A 21928-nucleotide genomic window follows, 5' to 3' on the forward strand; every position below is an offset into this window, starting at 1 on the left:
TGCATCTTCTGGGTCAAAAAATATATTATGTAAATAATAATTATCTCCAAATTGGTACATAAAATAAACATCATCCCAGTTTTAAAAAAATCCTTAAAGCCTTTTTTGCTTTTGTAGAAACTGACAAACTGATCCTGAAATTCAAAATAAAACACAACAGATGTGGGATAGCCAATGTGACTCTGAAAAAGTACAAAATTGGAGGATTAACACTACCTGTTTTCAGATCTTATTAGAAAGATATGGGAATAAAATAGTGTGGTATTGGCATACACATAAAGAAAAACATCAAAGGACAAAAACACATACTTCAGACATAGACCAACACTTCTGCTGTGTGACAGATACCATTAAGAAGATGAAAACAGAAGCCATAGGCTAGGAAAACATTTGTAAATCACATGTCTGATAACAGACATGAATCTAAGATTTTTAAAACTCTCAAAAATTAAGAAAACAACCTAATATTGTAAATAAGACAAAAGTTTGAAGATATATTTCACCAAAGAAGATACGTGCAAATAAGGATAACATGATTAGTAATTAGGAAAATCCAAATTTAAACAAAAACTAGATACAATTATACATCTATTAGGAAGTCTAGAACTAAAAATACTGACCATACCACTTGTTGGTAAGGATGTGGAAGAACTAGAACTGTTTCAAATTGCTGGTAAGAATGCAGCACGGTACATCCACTTTGGAAAACAGGCAGTTTCTTAAAAGTTAAATGTACATCTGCTATGTGACTCAGCCATTCCACTTGCATGTGTTTATTTAAGAGAAATGAAAGCTTATGTCTACACAAAGGCTGTTACATGAGTCTTCATAACAGCTTTATTTTCAATGGCTCAAAATTAGAAACAATCACAATAGGTGAATGGATAAACGAATTGTGGTACATCCATACAATGGGAGACCTAAGCAATAAGGAAGAACAAGCTATTGGTATATGCAAGAACATGGACAGATATGAAATTAATTGTGTTACATGAAAGAAGCTAGAGAAAAGAAGATATAAGCAGTATGATTCCATCTATGTAAAACTTTAGAAAATGCAAACTAATCTATAGTGACACAAAGTAGAATAATGGAAATTTATAATGTTAAATGCATATATCAGAAAAAAGATCTAAAATCAATTATTCAAATCTCCTTATTAGAAAACTAGAGAAAGAAGAGGAATTTAAGCAGAATAAAAGAAAGAATACAAATTCGAGTAGAAATCAATTAAATGAAAAACATTTTTTTTGGTACCAGGGATCAAACTCAGGGCTTTGCACTTGCAAGGCAGGTGCCAGAACCACTCAGCTAAATCCCTGGCCTAATGAAATGAAAAACAGAAAAATTATATAGAAAGTCAATGAAACAAAAGCTGATTCTTTGGAAAGGTCTTTAAAATTGATAAACCTCTAGTCATGCCAACTAAGAAAAAAAAAGGGAAGACATCAATTACCAATTTCAGAGAAGAAAGAGTGGTCATCACTATGGATTCTAGGGACATTAAAAGCATAATTCAATAATAGTACCAACATCCCTATTTCCACAAACATAACTAAGTTCCAAAGAATCAATTCCTTGAAAGATAGGGCCTCATGCACACTAAGCAACTATTGAAATTCACATGAGAGTAGTCTTATATTTCAAAACACTGAATTAATAATTTAAAACTTTCCAGAAAAAAAAAAACTAGGCCAAGATAATTTCACAGGTACATTCAAGAAAACATTGAAGGGGAAATGATAACAATTCTCCTTCACTCTTATGACCTAGTCTCCCACCAAAGCTCCCACCTTCAAATACCATCACCTTGGGGGTTAGAATTTCAACATATGAATTTTGAGATGACACAGACACTCAGATCACAGCATCCAGATTACCCTAATACTAAAACCTGATAAATACTTTTCTTGGTACTGTGGATTGAACCCATGGCCTCATGCACACTAAGCAAGTGCTCTACCACTGAGCTACACTTCCAGCCTAGATAAAGACATTTTAAGAAAGGAAAACTACAAACCAATAGCTCTGATGAACATTGATGCAAATGTTATTGAAAAATTACTAGTGAATCATATTTAACAATATATTAAATCCATTATACACCTAAACCAAAAGGGATTTATTACAGATATCCAAGACTGATTCAAAATTGCAAGTCAGTTAATGTAACATAGCATACTAACAGGTTAAGAACAAAAGTCACATGATCATATCAATTGAAGCAGGACAAGCATTCAATAAAATTCAGTATTTATCTAGGATAAAATATCTCAGCCATAGGGTTAGAAGAGAATTTCCTCACCTTGATAAAAAAACATTTACAAAAAATCTCCACTTAACAGTTAATGATGAGAGACTGGACATTTTCTTCCTAAAATCAGAAAGAAGGCAAAGATGTCCTTTTTCACTACTTCTATTCAACATCATTGTGGAAGTCCTAGCTACAGTTATCAGATAAGAAAATGAGGTAAAATAAAGATATACAGATTGGAGAGAAAAAAAATAAAAATTGTTGTTACTAACAGATGCGTGTTTATCCCTGTGGAAAATACCAAATACTCTACAAAACAAAACAAAAAATAATCAAACTCATGGAACTAACAGGCAAGCACACAGTACTAGCAAAGACACAGCATAGTATAGACACAGTCAGTATAGTAAAGTCAATTGCTTTCCTGTACTCAATGTAAAATTCAAATTTGAAATGAAATTTCATTTGCAATAGTACCCAATTTGCAAATTTACCATTTGAAAAATTTCCATTTGCAATAGTAACCCCCAAATCAGTACTTAGGTATAAGTTTATCATAATATATATAGGATCTGTATGTAGAAAACCAGAAAATGAAGAAAAAAAATCTAAATAAATGGAAGTATATTCCATGTTCATAGGTTAGGGGACTTTATGTTACAAAGATGTTGATTATTTCTAACTTGATCAGCATAATCCATTCAAAATACTAGCAAGCTATTTTTAGATATTGATAAACTGATTCTAAAATTAATATAAAAAGGCAGAAGACCTAGAATAGCCAACACAGTTACTGAAGAAGATCAAAGTGGAAGGAGTCACAGTACTCAATTTCAAGAATTACTATTAAGCTAATCAACACAGTGTAGGATTGGCAAAATAGATACAAAATCAACAAATGGAGAGCCCATAATTAGACCAACACAAACATAGCCAATTGATATCTGAAGAAGGTGCAAAGGCAATTCTATGGAAAGAGTAAAGTCTTTCCAAAAAATGTGCTGGAACACTTGGATGTCCATATGTATAATCAACCAGTCTGGACAGAACTTACATTTTACACAAAAATTAACTCAAAATACAGACCTAAATATAAAAAATTTATAAACTTTTGGATAAAATGTAAAATCTGACATTGAGTTAGGTGACGAATTTTTAGATGTAACATCTAAAGTATGGCTCATGAAAGAAAAATCATGTAAGTTGGACTTTACTGAAATTAAAAACTCATGCTCTATGAAAGATGCTGATAAAGTAATGAAAACACATGCTACAGATTGGAAGAACCATTTCCAAAACACAAACTTGATAAAGACTTGAATCCAAGATATATTAAGAAACTTTAAAACTGAACAATAAGAAAAAAAAGAGGCCCAATTTGAAAATGGTCAGAAAATCTTAACGGACACTGAAGAAGATATGCAAATGGTGAATAAGCATATGAAGCATTATCTGTCAATAGGGAAAGGCAAATTAATACATACCTATTATATCACTACACACCAATTATAATGACTAATATGAAAAAAACCAAAAATACTAATTTCTGATGAAAATGTAGAGCAATAAGAACCTTTATTCATTGCTGATTAGAAAATAAAATAGCCCAGCTACTTTAGAAGACTGATAATTTTGTACAAAGTTAAACACAGTCTTACTATGTGATCCAGCAATTGCTCTCCTAGATATTTATCCAGTTGATTGATTTTTGGGGTGCATAAAAATCTGCACTTCAATGTGTGCGGCAACTTTGTAGAAAATTGCCCCAAACTAGAAGCAACTAGGATGTCTTGCAGTAATGAATGGATAAATAGCCCATGCAAATAAAGGATTACCACTCAAAGTTAACAACAAATGAGCTATCAAACCATGTAAAAAGATAGATTAATCTTAAATACATATTGCTACTGAAAGAAGCCCATCCATATAGATGATTTTCTAGAACAGGCAAAACCACAGAGATAATAAACAGATCAGGGTTTCTGGGGAGCTCTGGGAGATGGGAGAGTTGAATGAGTGAAGTGGGTGAGATTTTTTAAGGATAGCAAAACCATTGCACATGATACTGTAGTGGTGGATACATAACCCTGCTTTGGTAAAAACTCATGGAACTTGACATCAAAAAGAGTGAAACTTAACATGTGCAAATTTTCAATAGTCAGGTGAGAGGCTGAGGAATTCCAGGGTGGAATGGTGAATACGAAAAAAAAAAATTTGTGCTACACATGTCTGGGATAGGGTAAACTGTGCTAACCAAGTAGCACTGGAAATGAGTGGAGACTGTAAGACTAAAAACAAAAGGAGTTGTAACATCACTGGATTTTAGTTGATAAGATCGTGTCCCATGGGGGTAAGAGTTCTGATGCTACTGCTCAGGTACTCTAAGAGTGACATATGAAGCAGGTTTCTCACTATTGAGGTGGGAAGTTACAGAAATCCAGGGAGAAGATCACCTGCTCCATGCACTTGAATGTGCCCCAGAGAGTTTATCAAATCCCGAGGGAGGAATTACATCCTGTGGGAAAATCCCATAGAGAGGCAGTGCTCCTGTGTCTGTTACCTGATCTTCTGGACCACAGCTGAGTCCCGGCATATGCACTGCAGCAGCAAATGTGGGCAGAGATGCTTCTGTTGAGTGGGATGATCCTTTGAAGAGGCTGAGACCTCTGAGAGTTGAGGAGACTTTGAATCTCCCTTCAGCTCCCCAGCCCCAACCACAGCCCTTCACTTGATGTAAAACACGTGTTCAGCTTGAAAACAGTGAGACTCACTTCCACCGCCAGTAGGACTGTTTTGCTTTAAGCTTCCTCCGTGGCTGGAAAGAGATCTAGCTCTGAGATGTGCACAACACTTTGCAGGGAAGGCACTCCTGCAGGTCACAACCCTGGATTTGGAGATAGATGGGGAGCCAGGGTCTCTGCCATTCTGCAGTGGGAGTAGAGTCTGTGTGGCCTGGTGGTGTTGACCTCTGGGCCAACTGTCCACTTACAAGGCTTGTGGAGAAGATGAGAAGACAGTGACGCTGCATGGAGCTGCTTGGAAGCCGAACAGTTCAGAAGCCAGGAGAAGGACCCATCCAGAGCAAGCGTGGCTTCAACCTCCCTTCCCATTTCTGGCCTCTTCATCCAAATAATCAACAGCCTGTCTTTCAACCAGAACATCTGGCTTCTCTCCTGCCTCTTCACCAGCTGTGTGACCCTGGATGAGTCACATGGCCTCTTATCAAAGAAGTGACTAAATGCTTTCCAAAGAAGCTTCCAGGTCTAATAGTCTTCTAGTTATTTTTATCAATGAATTAATAAGGAAATTAGCAACATTTAACACTCCTGTCAATTTGATCTAAGGTAGAAGATCTCAACACCTAGAGATAGGCCGACCAAATGTCTAAAATGGAAAGGATTTCATGTCTTCGTTACTTTTCTTGTTGCTGAGACAAAATACTTGAAACCCAGAGTTAGAGGTGGAAAGGTTTATTTATCACAGTTTGTAGAGGATTCAGTCCATAATTGGCTGGCTCCAAGGCAGGGTGGCATGGCAGAGGTGAAACAGTTCATGGCAAGCAGAAGGTAGCAAAGCAACAGGGATGACCACAGCTTTTTCTATCCCTTTATCTTATCCAGACTACTTAGAGCAAGTAGTACTAAGACCTTTAATCCTAATGCCCTTAATCAATCCCAGTATCACATACTCTAGATCCATCCACCTCTGAAAAATCCCCACCCATGGCTGCATGAGGCTTTGAGGGGACATCTAGACACAAGCCATAACATTTGAGGACCAAAACAGAAGAAATTCAGCCTGAATCAACCTTCAAGAAATATTTACTGTCTAACTTCTACATGGAGGTCACCAAACTCATGGGGAGGGCATTAAAATAATAATTCTCTCTCTGAAAAGAATATAACCTAATGCACAAAGTAATGCTTAGTGAGGGGAAAATAACTCAGGGTGAATATACATAATAGGGAACTATAGGGGAATAGTAAGGCTAAAAGGGAGGGTATTGGGGAGGTAACTGTAGAGCTACAGAGATTTCAAGGGTAGAGAAACAAAAGAAGGGCAATATTCAAAAACTAGGTCTAATAATGTGGGCTCATTGAGCACTGTACACTTTAGCTCAAGGCACTGCTGTGTCCAAAGTACCATCATAAGGAAAGGCTGCCAGGGTCCTGGAAGAGGTGACACATTCTGTGAGGACTTTCCTAATCCAAGAGGATAGTGGTGTCACTAATTCTCAGACAGGAATGGGGAGGCCAGGGCCTGTGGAAAGGGACAGGGAAACTGGTGTGGAAGAGCCAGGAGGGCTCCCACCAGTGGGAGATGCTTCATATCTAGCACTGGGCATCTGGTCAGGATAGGCAGCAAAGTGGGACTCCGGCCCCCATGTGTCTTCTCACTGATGCTTCCTATGGCCTTGTGCCCACCTGGACAGACAGCCCTATAAGCTCTCCACTGTTGTTTCCACTTGGATCCTATGGATGAATTTTCAGTTTTCTCCTGACCCCAAGTTGGGATCAGGAGGAAGTTAGTGAGGGCCTGGGAAAAGGGTGTTCCCCCCACATCATGATGTCCAGGGGAGCCTACCTATGTCCAAAAAGGGAGATGAGTGCTTGTCTTGTTTCTGGGACATTTTAGGAGAAGTAGGCAGAATACAGTTTCTGTGGTAAATAAAGTAGGGTTAGGGTGTGGAGGAAGAGAGGTCTTCCTTTCCTTCTCTCTGCTAAGGAGTGGTCTGGAGCAGGACCCCGGGACAGGGTCATAGTTGCACCGAGCCAAGAGGTACTTCAGTGCTGGCTTTAAGGGGAGACCAACTATGGTGCCGTGAATTTAAGGGTGCACAAGGTGGAAATGGACTGTCCCGCCATTCTGGAGACCAGAATCTTCCCATGCCTCTGTTTCCAGTTTCCCTTTTGTATGAGGACTATGGTCATACTGGACTAGGGCCCACACTAAGGATCTCATTTTAGCTCATTAAAACAGCAACATCCCTCTTCTGACAGGTACTAGGATTAGGGATTGAATCATGGCTTTGGTATGGGACACAATTCAACCCATAGCAACATCCTTTCTGCACAGGGAGCCAAGCATAAGGGTGGATCAGTCACAGGCAGGAGAAGAAGGTGAAATGCACTGGGTCCCTCAGTGAGGCATCCCTGGACTGGCTGTGATCCACTGCAGATGTACACAGAGCACACATGTCATAGCAAAGCCCAGTGTGAGCTGAGAACACTGGAGGCTAACCCACTGCCAGGGCAGGCCTGGCAGGACTGCTGATGAGAAGTGAGAAGGCCCCCAGGACTAATGCACACCCCTTATGAGAACCATTGCCTGCCCTGTATAGTCTGGCCCCCGAGGGGACCTGTCCAGAGGACTGGGCAATGAATGTGCTGCTCTCCATGCTGTCATCTGGACACACCCAGGCAAGATGTGGCCTTGTGCCTGGACCTCCTTGCTGAAGAATGAGGATTTCCCTCTGCCTGCCCACCTAGGGTCAGGTGCAGCTCAAGTGGAATGACACTGAAGTGACAGAGATATTGTCACATGACTTTTGATGCTCCTTGCCACACTGACTGGTCAGTGCTCACTGCGTCCCATTTCCTAGGAGCATCCTGCTGGCCTCTGGTTGAAACTCCATCTGATGGCCTTCCTGGGGCCAGCTCTGTACAGTGACAACTCAGTCGATCCCCCTGGCAGCCTGCCTACTGCCTCTGCTGAGCCCAGCCTGCACTCCCTGCTTGGGTTCTGGCCAGGTGAGCTGGCCTGAGGGACAAGGAGGATCCCTAGCTTGCACCTGTGGCTCAGGTTTCTCCCCTGCAGCCTGAGCTCTCTCTGCTGGTGTTTTCCAGAGCACCTCTGCCCTGCCAGATTGACAGCTCCCTCTTGGTTGGGATCAGAGCTTAGGAAGTGGGCTTTTCAAACTTCGCTTGTAGCTCAGCCTGCCAAAAGCCCCACCAAATCACCGGTTGCCTTGTTTACCCTGGCCACTAGTTCTCTCTGCACTCTAAGAAAACAGATTACTGTCCAGAGAAAAGTTTCCTTTCTGGAGGTGGCTCAAGTTCTGAGAGAAAGGCTTCCTGCGGCCTGTGACACCATTTCAGTTTGTTTTATCTGTCTCCACCTGTGGAGCAGGGAATTAACCTGCTGCCCAGGGCTGGGCCAGCAGATGACTGGAGGAAAGCCGAGCTCGGGTGTGCGTTCTCCACAGCACAGCACTGCCTTGTTCTCCTCTGTGAAGCATTATGTGGGGAGGCTAGGCCCACATCTGAATAGGACTCTGTGTAACTCGATCTGTTTTCTTTCTTTGCTGTAGTCTGTGTGCCAAATTTAACTTTGCCTGCTCTGCGGTTTGTGTATGCAGAATCGTTCGGGAGGGGAAAGGACTGGAGGGGGCCCATGTATCCATGTGGGTTTTCTCTACCTTCCTTTTTTTTCCTTGCCTGCTTACTTACTGTTTGCAAAGTAGAACTTAACAGGATGGTGCTCTTGTCCTCAGCCCTTAACCCTTTAGGGATAAGCAGCAGGCGACTTCGCAAAGGCCCCAGTGCCCTGCCTGCTGGGAAGTACTGGGCTATTGGAGTTAGCAGAGGTCTCTGAAAATGTGAACTTCCCTAGAAGTGCCGCTGCAGCAATCATCAGGGCCTGCTTCCAAACATAAAATATCCCCTCACTTGCAAACAAGCAGCCAAGGGCCTCAGAGCCAAGAAGTCACTACTACTGTGCCCAAGGCTGCGGTAGGAACCCCATTTGAAAAGCTTGCAAGTTCCGTACTCTCCAGAAGTACTACAATAGCTGGTATGGCTGGACGTTTCCCCAGAGAGACAAGAATCTGCTGTCCCATTACAAGGGGGCCAGACCTGGCTCCTGCCATGGGAGATGTGAACTGGCTCTGTAGTTGTAGTTCCCTGTTGCTGGCCCCAGCCTATGGAGAAGGCTTCCTGGGGGAAGCGGAGCCGTGCTCCCCTCTGCTGGTTGGAGAAGGCAGGCAGACCAAATATTTTGGTACCTGCTACATGGTGGTTGACAAAGAGGGTTCCTCTCTTCCCCAACCCCTTCTGGGAAAGCTGCCAGAAAGAAAGTTTAAATGTAGGGCTTTAGGATCCAGGGTCCAGGGGACCAGGGGATGGCAGTGGAGAGCACTGGGTTTCACTGCCCATTTCTTTCAGAAATCACAGAAATGCTGAAGAATATAGAAGCATGGGGCTCCTTGGGAGGGGAAGATGTCTTGGGTCATCTTGGGCTATATTTAGAATGGAAAATGCGCTAGCTTGGAGAAAAGCAGTCACGAGTCCTTGTCCAAGCAGTGTGCTGAGAACACTGCCCCATGGACCCTGGCATCTGTCCTCACCCAGCCCAGTACCCCTTCTCCAGGGCTCCTTCTCAGCCGCTGCAGGTGAGGCCCACATCTCCTGTTAGTGAATGGTGGTGGGGCAGGGCTGTGAGGACCCAGAGTGGCACCCAGAAGCCAGGGCAACTCAGAAGCCGCACTTGACCTCCAGAGCTGACCCTGATTTCTGAGTGGACACACTGGGACGCTGGTCTTGGTGAAGCTCACCACTTATACTAGGTACTGTCACCACAGACACAGTGGGCTCCTCACTGTGGGTGGAGATCTGCCTGACCATGTCAGCACCGTGTTAACTTTCTTTTTGTAACCATTGAAATGCTTATAAGATCCTGGAAGTTCATTGCACAACTGTCCTGCTGCAGAGTTGCACATGGTTTCTCAGAAAGGGTAACACCAACCTGCCTGTCACCAGTCTCACCCTTGCCCCACTTTCCAGTCCATTTGGGGATCTGGGTGGCGTGGAGGACAAAGTCAGAGGCCAGTTTCCTGTGCTCCTGGGGATAAAAGGAGACCATGGGCTCACAGGCAGCCCTCACTTCCTGGACCTGCTGTGGGCCAGGCTAGCTCTGACTGGAAGGAATGACTCTTCACATGCCTTGGTGGTTCTACCTGGGAAATGCATCATGTTGTTTTCTCCTAGCCCATGCCTTCCATGCAGGCTGCAGCTCAAATTTACTTCTCAGACCTCTGCTCTGGAGAGCAGCCAGCATTAGCTTCCGTTCTCCTATTGGAACCCCAGTGTGACTTCCTGTCACACCTAGAACAGAGCTCAACCTCACTCAGTGCCCAGGAAGTGTCTCTCTGATGTCCAGTTATGGTTCACTGACTCCACCCTGGCTGGGTCTAGCTTTAGGGCCTTGGATTTACTGCTGTGGTCAGCTGCATCTGTCTCAGGGAGTTAGTAGTTGTTCCAGTTTTGGCCCTGTGGGGCTGATACCATGACCCCCAAGACCCAAATCATCTGGGATGTGTGACCAGCCTCCCCCAGAACCCTTGAGTTCCTCCCTTGCCCAAGTGTGAGACTGCCCATTATGATTCCCAGGACGTGGTATTCCAAGACCTAGGCTCCCAGGACATAGGCCTGCTACTTCATTTTTGTCCAGTGCCAGTGGATGTGAGTCTTCCACCATGGGCCCTGGCCAGAGCTCAGAGACTGCAGTTGGGCCAACTTGCTGCTCTTTCAAGGACATCAGGACAAGCCCAGAGAGGGGACAGGTCACATGAACCTGCTTAGCAGGCCTGTCTTGAAACTATGGAATGACATACTTTCTGCACTTGGATTTTCCTATTCTATTACTCCATCATCTCAAAAGAAAATTCTATTATAATAAATGAAACTGGGGCTGAGTTGAACCTCTACTGCAGTGCCTGCCCATGCACCATTTAATCTGCTGTCTCCAAATAGTTTGCTTCCACTTATCAGGCCTAAAATGACCTTGTCCTGTTCAAATGAATCACCTGGAAGCTGCATCAAGTTTCTTCCTTAGAAAAATGCCCTTTCAAGAGCTTTTCTAGGGGAGCCTGGGATGGGAGCACCCCGCCACGGGGATGGGAATTTCAGAGAGAGCTTAAGACACCACTGATCCTTTGCCAAGATGGTATTTGAGGTCCCCAGAGTGAAAGCAGGATCCCCTTTCCTCATACACACCCTTCACTTTCACAGACCTTCCCACTGGAGACCTGTCCAGCTTGGGCTGGGCCCCCACTAGTTCAAAACTGAAAATTTCAAATGAAAACCAAGGAAGACAAATGTCAGGTGACACTGAACAGATCATGGAGACAGCCTGTCAACTGTATTCTGCCTTCTCGATTTTTTTAAAGATCCCAGAGCCACGTCTTCCTTGTCATCAGTTTAATGTGCTAACATTTTTAAATTAAAATTCATTATCATTGAACAGGTCTTTGTTCTAAAAATCCAAACGTAATGAAACTGCCATTCACAATTGTTTTCCAGTGGGCTGCTTATTAAAAAAAATGATTTTCAGTGAAAAAAATAGGTGAATTTTCACAGCATGGAGCCCTTCAGGAATCAAATACCAGTCACAGCCTGGCCCTGGGGGTATAATGTGTATGTTTGTGTGTGTGGTGGGGGGCGGGGGGGGGGGTATTGTCAGATGTCAATTTCAGGCTGATCATTTCTGAGGCTGCATTTCTACTATTCTGTATCCTGTGGCGCATTTATAGACTGATGTCACCCTTTAGGAGTAAATTATTACATAAATGTTTATAGAAGAGAGCACCTTTCACAGCGTGCCTGACAGAAGGCATGGGACCCAGGACAGTTTAGAAGGCAGACAGGACTGGGACTGAGCATGGCACATGTCGCTGGGACAGAGGCCTCCTCCGTGAGGATGGGGGAGAATCCTGATGGTCAGCCCCCACCTGGAAGGGGGAAAGCTAATGCAGCGTCTTCCACCTGCCAGGACACTGAAGGGCCCAGTGGGAAATCACAAACCACAGTAGTCTGTGCTTTTTATTTGGTCAATATACCTGAGCTTTCATGGAAAAAATCTAATGATTTCTGTCTCTGTTTATAAAGATCAGAAGACCTGTGTTTCCCCCAGTCTCCATCTGCTGAAGCCAGTATCAAGCTGCCCAGGGTCGACTGTTAGTCCTTCATTCCTGCTGCGCCCTGTGGGTATCTGAATCATGGCCTTACCCCATGGGATATCTGGATGGGAGGAATCTTTTCCTTTGCAGCACCTCGGTGTCAGAGTGGTCCTGAGCAAGCCATCCTGGAGCCCAGCCTCAGTATAATGAGGTTGATGGTGTGGCCTCCTGGGGTGGCTGCATGCAGAAAGTAAGAACTCCTGAAGGAGCACAGTGCCTGCATAAAGAGGCCTCAGCTCACATCTGTATGTCCTCAGGGGACACTGGTGTCCTTCCACATCTCCAAAAACCTCTGGGATGACAATAATATGAGCAGCCAGCACAGTTTCTCTTCTTGATAGCCGCTGGGAGAGGGACAGAACTGCTCAGAAGCCAGTGGCTTTGGGCTCCTGTCTGGTGACCAAGGTCTGGCCCAGATCAGAGGTGAGACACGAACGATGCATTACAGAAAAGCTTCAGGGACATCTTGAATTTGTTTATAACGAATCTGCAACAATCCAGATCTTTTAAATTCACAGCAAATCCAACTCCCTCAACACATCTGCGGGAAAATGTGAGAAGTATGTGCAGAGACCATGTGTAGATGGGCTTTTTTTTCCACAGCTAAATCCATAGTGACCCTCCAAGTTGTAATCTTATCATATTTAACCAGTTCCACATAAACAGATTGAGGTATATTTTCAGTAGTTTCAGCTGAAAACTGTTAAGAACAGATGTGCACACCGTCCTCCGGCCCTGATGCATTTAAATGTATTTTTCCATCCACAGTTTTTGCTTTCTCCCCTTCCTTGGAGAGGGGAAAGAACAAGAAAGTGGAGCCATCATTAAAGTGGCTATTACATGCCCTGCTATCACTGGAACCAGTGTTTGCCTCTGGCTTTGAAACAGCATTTGGCCAGTGGGCTGTGAACCCAGTGTGTGCCTCCCCCGTGCACCAGGGCTGGCCTTTCCCTACTGCTGCAGAAATAGCCCCAACCCAAGGCTTGAGCAGCTGTCTATCTAGCTCTTTTCTGGGGGGAGGGGAAGTACTGTAGACTTAACTCAGAGTCTCCACACTGAGCTACATCCTTAGACCATTTTAAGTTTTCATTTTGAGACAGAGTCTCACTAAGTTGCCCAGGCTGGGCTCAAATTCACAATTCTCCTGCCTCATCCTCCTGTAGTACTGGGATCACAGTTGTGTACTAACACACTTGGCCTATTTCTTTGACACTTTAGCTCTTTAAGCTGACCAAAAAAAGCAGAGGGGAGGAGACAAAGAACTCCCAAGTCAACAACAAAGCCAATCACCTTGTTAGAAAATGGGTAAAAGACCTGAACAGACATTCCTTCAAAGAGGACGTACAAGTGGCCAAAGCTTCTCAGTGTCACCAGTAACTCAGGAAATGCAAATAAAAACCACAAAGAGATATTACTTCCCACCCTTTGGATTGGCTGATATCAAAAAACAGAAAATAGTAAGTATTACAGAGGATGTGGAGAACACTTGTGCACTGTCCATGGAAATGTAAAATAGAATGGCATAGTCACTGTAGGAAACAGGATGGCAGTTCCTCAAAAAGTTGAAAATAGAATTATCATGTGATGCACCAAGCCCACTTCTGAGTGTGAATCCAAAAGAACTGAAAGCAGGATCTTGCAGGCTGTGCTCATAGCATCACTGTTCACAGTCACTAAAAGGTGGAAGGATCCCAAGTGTTCATGGAAAGATGAATGGATAGACAAAATGTGGTGCATACTAATAATGGAACACTACTCAACCTTAAAGAGGTGGAACTCGGAAGCATGTTCCAGCCTGGATGAACCTGGAAGACATTGTGCTAAGTGAAATAAGCTGGTCACAAAAAGACAAATGCTGTGTGACCCCACTTACTGGAGCTACTCGGGGCAGTTACATTCATAGGCAGACAGCAGGGCAGTGGTTGCCAGGAGGAGATAGGAGAGTCACTGCTTAATGGGCAAAGTTTCAGTTGTCCATGCAGAAAATAGTTCTGGAAGTTGGTTAACACAGCACTGTGAATATGCTCAACACTACTGAACTGTACACTTAGAATGGTTAACAAGAAAAACTAAGGGAGGGAACTGATCGTGTTACCCTTCAGGGATGAGTGAGGGGGCTCGGGGAGATGTGCTCATGTAACAAGATGTGGGGCCTGTAACTGTGATGCAGTGAGGTAAGGGGCTGTGTTTGCTCAGGTCTGAATTTCAGGTCTTTGCCCATTTTCTCCCAGGGTAGTTCATTTTGCTGTTATACCCTGGATGTCAGGTAAGAAGTGGGACAGCAGAGCAAGGACTGCTCTGTGACTGTGTCCGTACTGGTCATCATGCTTCAGGTGCAGAGGGTCCCATCCCACAGGTTACCATTCATTTCCCATGGCCAGAATGGAGGAGGAGAGGGTCCTGTCCCACACAATGGCATCTAGGTGAGCCACATGGCTCAGGTAACCTCCAGTCTGCAGGAATCTATCCTGCTGGCTTTGTGCTGGCACCAGGATCAGGGAAAGGTAAGTTGGGGTGCTATGGCTAATGGGCCTCAGGGTACAAGGCCGGCTGGGCGAAGCAATGCTCTGTCCACTTGCAGTTTGCCACTACCTACAGTGAGGCTGTGGGTTAGTCACTTTGCTTCAGCTGGTCACCTGTAAAAGGAGAATGAGGGCAAGGTTGGGATGTAAAATCTCCAGAGATTCCGGATCTTCTGGGGCTCTTTCTTCCTATGTTCTGTCCAGAGTGGTGGCCTCCAAAGGCCACAGGTATCAGGGGAATATAACATGAGTGTGTTTCTCAATGTCTAATAGGACATCATGGTTGAGAATTACTGCAGGCACTTCTGGCTTTCCTGTTAGTTGGGGCCCTGTAGTGATGGCCTAGAGGCAGGGTCAGAACCTGGTGCTGGGGTCTTTGGCATGGCGATCACAGCAATCACTATGGCCCCCTGTCAGGAGAGAGGACCCCTTGGAAGTGTTTGGACTCAGCTGAGCAGGAAGCTGGCTTAGGGGTGAAATCAGCTTCCTAGGACAGAAAGGAACCACATTTGTTGTAATGAGGAGGACAGAACAAATCAGAGCATTCATTAATACTTCAGACAGGATAAAAGAATACATTTGGTGTGCAACTGTTGCCTCCTAGCCAGGCACGAATCTGATGGAGAATGAAGTTAATGTATTCTGGAGGAAGACACCAAGGGCTTCTCTCACTGGCTGAAACTGTGGGGTGCCCTGGTCCCCCAGCACCTGTTGGCTGCTTCCCTGGACCCATGTAGAATAAGGATCAGTTTAGGAGCCCATTCTGATGATTTATACCTGGTTCATGAAAATCTTGATTGTCTTCAAGCTTTTTCTATCTCTTCCCTATCTCTTCTGCCTATTTCCTTGTCTGCTCATTTTATTGTATATTTAGTAAATATTCATGGGCTTTGATTTCTACAACCAATTCTGGAGTTCACAGAAGCAAAAAATCAGTGAGGCTCAAAACTCAATCGTTTTATTCACTTGGCTTATACTGGTTTTGGGGCAGCACTTCTGAGCCCCAGACAGAAACTGCTGAAAAGGGGGGCTACTGCCCAGAATCTGGGAGCTTATTGGGAAACCTGAACTCACTCAGCAAGTAAGCCAGGCCTCTCTGATTGGTCTGGGAAGATTTTGGTCCTGCACCATGCTTCCTAAATAAAAAGACCAAGGTAGGATGGGGAAAACTCACCCAGATGGACTCCATTTTCGCCAGACTACCTCTGGGTTCCCTTGATTGGCTGTCTGCATTTCACTAGGTTTTCGTTATCTGTTCCCATTCACCCACCACGATGAGTCCCAAACAGCATTATCAATCCAGTGGAGCTTCCCACACATGACTGGCAGCTTTGTGACCTTTCTTTTCAGCCACAAGTGAAAGGGGACTTAAAAGATATACTCGGCCTGTGCCCAAGTATGCATGTGTGTGTGTGTGTGTGTGTGTGTGTGTTTATGCCTAATGCACATGCTCCTCATGAAAAACAGGATAAATTACAAAGAATGGCAACGTAATGATTACAGAAAAGTATATGAGGCAGAACCCATTAGCGAGCTACATTTTGTTCAAAATGAAGATACTGGCAGGCAGAATAACACGCCTTGTGCCGGAACGCATTCAGCTGTAGCAATGACTAATAATGTAGCAGAGGATTTGTTCACATTTTCCCCCTTTTGTGCCTATTTTCATAAGTTAATAACTCAAGCATGAAAATTGGTTCAGGCTGAAAACTAGCAGTAAGAGCTGGGCAAACCGTGTGGGAAACAACTTTTTGTTGTTGTTGTTACTTAATTTAGTTTGGCTGTTTTCAAGTTAAGAAGAGTGGAAATGTCGATGTGGGTTTACTCAGTGTGTTTTGGTTAAGGCCAAGAAGATTTGGGATTTCATTATATAAGGCAAATATTCAATAGCCACAGAGAGTAGGTTCTCTTCCTACAGGTGGATGTTTCTCTTGGGACAGGGGATGAGATAGAATCAAACCCTTATGATGACATCAGCTGGACTTGCTTGCTGCTAGCTGAACTCCTATTCCATCAGCAAAGCTAGCAGCCTCAGACAAAGGGGGAGGTGGGGAGGTGTGAAGTTTCCTGCTGGGTTTTTGTGAATTTCCAGAGAAACACAGGGGATAGAAAGGGGATGAATAACACTAACCCCTCTCATTCCTACAGAAATTGGGTTTCCTGAGCATTTCCCTGTGCACAGAGCCAAAGTCAAGCAAGGAGGACCAGATTTCACACAACCCTTTCCTTTTTCTCTTTCTTTGTAGGAAATTGGAAAGATACAGAAGTGCTCAGAGGATGGACAGAAATTGCAGAGAATACTATAACAAATACTGAAGTAGTCACATTCCAGAAACAAGTGTTAATATTTTATAATGGGTCCTCAAACTTCTAAAAAATAAAATAACTGAGCCGTTACTGATAAAGTTTCACCCTTTTCTTTATTTCACAGACAAGCAAAGTGGGGAGCAGGAAGAGGAGAGGACCTCGGGAGTGTGCAGTCTCCACCTCCTTCCCATCCTTAATGAACCAGATCTTTCCAAGGAGACTACCAAGCTGGTAAGACAAGCATTCTTGTCCCTCTGCTCCCTGGAGAGTGTGGAGTGCCCAGGCCACATGTTTGAGGGTCTGTCTCCTGTGTTGAGGACCTGTGCTGCACTCAGGGTACAGAGCAGGGGTCAAGGCCCAGACAGAGAAGACACCTAAGCTCCTGCAGCAGCGCAGGGGACACTGCTGGAGACAAAGCCACCTGCCCTCACCAGGAAGGAAATGATTAGGGAGACTTTTCCCAGAAATAAATATGCACGCTCTTTGGCTACATTTTAATCCATACCCCAATCATGGATCCCTGCAAAAAAAAAAAAAAAAAAAGTCTAAGTATATTCTGCCACTAATTTGCCACCGGGTAAAAATAATCTGATGTGTATTTTGATTAGAAAATTGCTGCATTTATAATATAATCTTTGATATATCCTTTTTCCCATAAACGGCATCTGAATCCTTCGAGGGTTAAAAAAAAAAAAAAAAAAGGAGTGAATGTGAGGAGGGAGTAGAGCGTCTTCCGTGCGTGAGCCTCGGAGCTTTTGGGTCTGCGTTCACGGAGTCCGGTGAGCCCACGCCGGGCTGCATCGTAACCGCAAAGCCAAGCGCTGGAATCGCTGAAAACCCCGGCTCTGCGGACGCCGGGCTCAGGGGCTGTTAGAGTGACAGCTCCGTTTATAAACCAGTTATCGGTTTAAAGGGGAAAAAAATCGGCGCGTGCTTCCTGTGTTGATTGATTTTGGCTCGAGAGAGCTCGAGGGTCATTTCAAGAGTGACTGAAGCGCCCCCTCTATCAGCTCCCCGGTTATTTTAGGGAAGGTGCCCGGATTGTTTTAGGAAAGGTAGAAGGCAGCCTTTTCGTTTTCAAAGCAGAGCTGGGCGAGCAGCCTGGCTTCGTCAGGGTTGGGGGTGGCACTTGCGCTCACGGCAGCTGGACCTCAATGGCCCCGGGCAGGCGAGGCTGCTCGCACCTGGTCTGCAATCCCACCAGGCGCCTACTCCATCCTAACCCGAGGCTGCTTCCCTTCCTCCCTCTCCCACCCCCTCCCCAGCCGCGGAGCGTGGGTATAGAGCAGGAGGCAGGTGCAGGGTGGAACTGCACAGCAAAAACACCGAAGAGGAAATTTGGTGTCCAGTTCGCCTGAAAAGGAGCGCACAGCCCCGCGTGCCCTGGTCTCACAGCCTGGACATGGGCGAATTGCGCTTCAGGGGCAGAGGACAGGACTTCCTAGAGCGTCTCCTCCATCCCAGGCCCTACGGGAGACTTTCCAAAGACAGTTTCCATGCTTCCAAAGTCAAAACCACAGGGTTCCTGGCTCGGGGCTTTGCCTTTATGGACTTCACCAGAATCTTCCTGGCTTCAGCCTAGTTGCTGCTTCTGCCTGTAAGCCGAGACAGAGACGCTCTCAATCAGGAGTGAAGCGCACCCCTGAGCTGTGTGCAGTCCCCTGAAACCCCTCAGAGTGGACTGATAGTCGGGGTGCCTGGCTCCTTTAGTTACTTCCTTGGGACAAATGCAAACAAGGGTAGGCAGTACAGAGCATATAGGGGTCTGGGGCCTCCAAGAAAGCACCAGAAAGATAGTTTCTGAACTGGCTGGAGTGGCTCTGTAGGAACCCCAAAAGCTGGAAGGCTGAGCAGGGAAGAAATTAAGTCAGTGATTCGTGTGGTGGAGTTTCAAAAGTTGGTTAACAACAGCCCCATTATTTCTAAAACCTGCATGTGAAGTTTCTAAAACCAGTGCTGAGAGATATCGCAATGTGACTTTAATGTGGTTCCCCCACTGACTAAGGACAATCCATACCTTTTTATACCCTTGCTTGTCATTCACGTACCTTCCCTGTGGAATGTCTGTTTAGGTACTTTGTCCAGGCCCAGCTGGGGCAGTTCAGAGCCCTGTTTATCCCATGCCTGAGCCACACAGCAGCCTTGTACGCCTTTGTAATCCTGCATCAACTTCTATCCCATCCACTCATAGCTAACGTAGAAAATTCGTTTCCAGTGAAAGTAATGTTTAAGGCTTTTATATTTGTGTATCCTCTTCCATTGAGGATATCTGATATAAAGGACAACAGAAAATAAAACCAAATCCCACAGTTCCACAATAAAATACAAAAGTTTAAAAATGTTGCCCATTTTTAATTGGGTTTTTTGATTTGTTATTATTGAATTTGAAGAGTTCTTTATATGTTCTGAATACAAGTCTCTTATTAGATACATGGTTTGTAAGTACATTCTCCCAATCTGTAAAAAAAAAAACAACCCAAAAATCCAATGTCTTTTGTTTTTAATTTCGAAGAAGTCCAGCTTAGCAATGTTTTCTGTTTTTGATTAGGCTTGGTGTAAAAAAATCTTTGCCAAACGCAAGATCACAATGACATTCTCCTATTTTCTCATGGAGGTTGTAGGTATTTCATTCTATGAAGATCCATTTGGGGTTAGTTTTTGCATATGGTGTGAGGTGTGGATCAAAGTTTGCTTTTTTCTTGCATGTGTATATACTCAATTCCTTACTCAACATTTGCTAAATGACTCATTTCTCTACTGTATTGCTTGTCACCTTTGGCCAAAAGTCCATCTATATTTGGACTTTGGGTTCTGAAGTTCCCTTGGCGTTATCTTTCCCCCATCCTGATTTTGTGTGCTACTCGAGACCACAATTTATTACCATTTTTCACATTGTTAGGGGTTGGTGAGGCTCACCTGGGAAATTCTTACTTGGGATCTCTCATGCATTTAGAGTTGGATGATGGCTGGAACATTTGGAAATGCAGCCAGGGTGAAGACTCAAATGTCTTTATTTTCATATCTAGCACCTCAGCTGGCTTGGCTGTAACATCTGGGAGAGGACTGGACATCTAACTCTTTCTGTAGCCTATCTGGATTAACTCACTGGGACTCCCTCACACAGAAAGGTTCTCAGGAAGTTGGACTTCTTAGTGGCAAATTACTCTGGAGAGGGTTTTGGTAGAGCAGATGTTCCCAAGAGACCCAGGCCAAAGCTGCAAAACTTTTTGTATTCCCACTAGGCATCCTGTGAAGTCAGTTATCCTATACTATGTAAGGAAAGCAAATCACCTTGGCCAGGCTGTATTCAAGGAGAGGGTATGTGGTCATACCTTTTGACTTCAGGAGCCCCATATGGACAAAAAAGGAATTGTTGGGTTTTTTTATGTGTGACATAAGCTGCGCCAGTAGCAGAAGCCTCCAGTAGCCTGATAATTATAACTTTATATTGTCTCAAAAATCAAGCAATGTTAGTCCTCCAACTTTGTTCTTTTGTAAGACTGTTTTGACTACTGTAAGTCCTTGCCATTTCCATGTGGGTTTCAGAATCAGCTTGTCAATTTCTGCAACAAAACAAAACAAAAATTCTGCTGAGATTTTAGTGAGAATCATTTTGAATTCATAGGTTGATTTGGTGAGAATTTACACCTCAAATTAGTTTAAGACTGAGCCAGGTACAGTAGGGCAAACTTATAGGCTCAGATAATAGGAAGCTTGAGGCAAAAGGATTACTTGATCCCAGGAGTTCAAAGTCAGCCTGGGCAACATATCAAGATTCCTGTCTAAAAAATAAAACAAAATCAATATAAGAATAATTTGGTGAAAATTTATGTGTTAAAAATATTGAGTTTTGTGATCCATGAACATAGTACATTTCTCTCTCTCTCTCTGAAAAAATATTCAAAAAAATTCAAGTTTTTAAAAATTTCTCTTGGTTATGTTTTAATGTTCAATGTATACATCTTATCCATCTTTCATCACATAAGTTCCCATCTACTCTTAGGGGGTTTTATTTGGTACCGGGGATCAAACTGAGGACCTTATGCTTGTGAGCCAGGCACGGCACCACTGAGCTAAATCCCTGGCACCTATCTATTCTTAGTTTACTGAGACTTTACTTCAGGAATGTCTGTTAGATTTTATCAAAATGTATCAAAATTTATCAAAAATTTTATCACATCTATTGATTAGCTTATTGATGCCATCACTTTACAAATTTGAGTGAAATGTAGAACATTTACCTCTCTTTATATTCATTATCCTCCCTGTTTATAATATAATTGCTCAAATATTTCCTCTGCATTTATTTATGATCACAAGAGACACTTGTTATAATTTTTGCTTCAACTGTCAACAAAATTTGAAAAACTCGATGGAAGAAAAAATGTCTATTATACTTACCAATATTTTTGTTTATTGTGTTCTTTGTTCCTTACTAATGTTCTAATCTCTTTTTATTTTTTCCTTTTGGTTTAGAAAATTCTTTTAGCAGCTCCTTTGCAGAGTGTCTGCTGCTGACAAATAGTCTTAATTTTCCTTCTTCTGCAAAGTCTTGATTTCTCTTCCATTCCTGAAGGATATTTTCATGAGAAAAGATCTTCCAGATGGATCTTGAATTCTGGGTTGGCAGTTCTTTTCTTTCAGCATGTGAACATCTTCTAACTTCCATGGATTATAATGAAATTTTTTTGTGGTTTTTCTTTCCCCCCCTGCCTAATCATAAGTTGTCATTTCTTTCTGCATTCAAGATTTTTGTTGTCTTTAGAAGTTGAGCTATGATGTATATTTCTGTGGATTTCTTGATATTATGTTTAGGGTTTTATCTGCTTCTTAAATCTATAAGGAGACAGTATTCTTTGAATATTTTTCATTTCTGTCTGCTTTTCCTCT

General features: G+C 43.5%; 1 long non-coding RNA gene across 1 annotated transcript in view; it reads left to right on the forward strand.

Moving 5' to 3' along the window:
* The window catches only part of LOC147829735 (uncharacterized), a 201635-nt gene that overhangs the window by 101853 nt on the left and 77854 nt on the right, over nucleotides 1-21928 (forward strand). Inside the window, exon 2 of the long non-coding RNA XR_015447906.1 lies at nucleotides 17163-17269. This is a non-coding gene — a long non-coding RNA (uncharacterized LOC147829735). The remainder of the gene's footprint in view (nucleotides 1-17162; nucleotides 17270-21928) is intronic.

The sequence above is a fragment of the Heterocephalus glaber genome, unplaced genomic scaffold, assembly GCF_053883595.1.
Source record: "Heterocephalus glaber isolate CG9 unplaced genomic scaffold, H.glaber_assembly_v1.0 deba00000470, whole genome shotgun sequence".
Taxonomy (NCBI): domain Eukaryota; kingdom Metazoa; phylum Chordata; class Mammalia; order Rodentia; family Bathyergidae; genus Heterocephalus; species Heterocephalus glaber.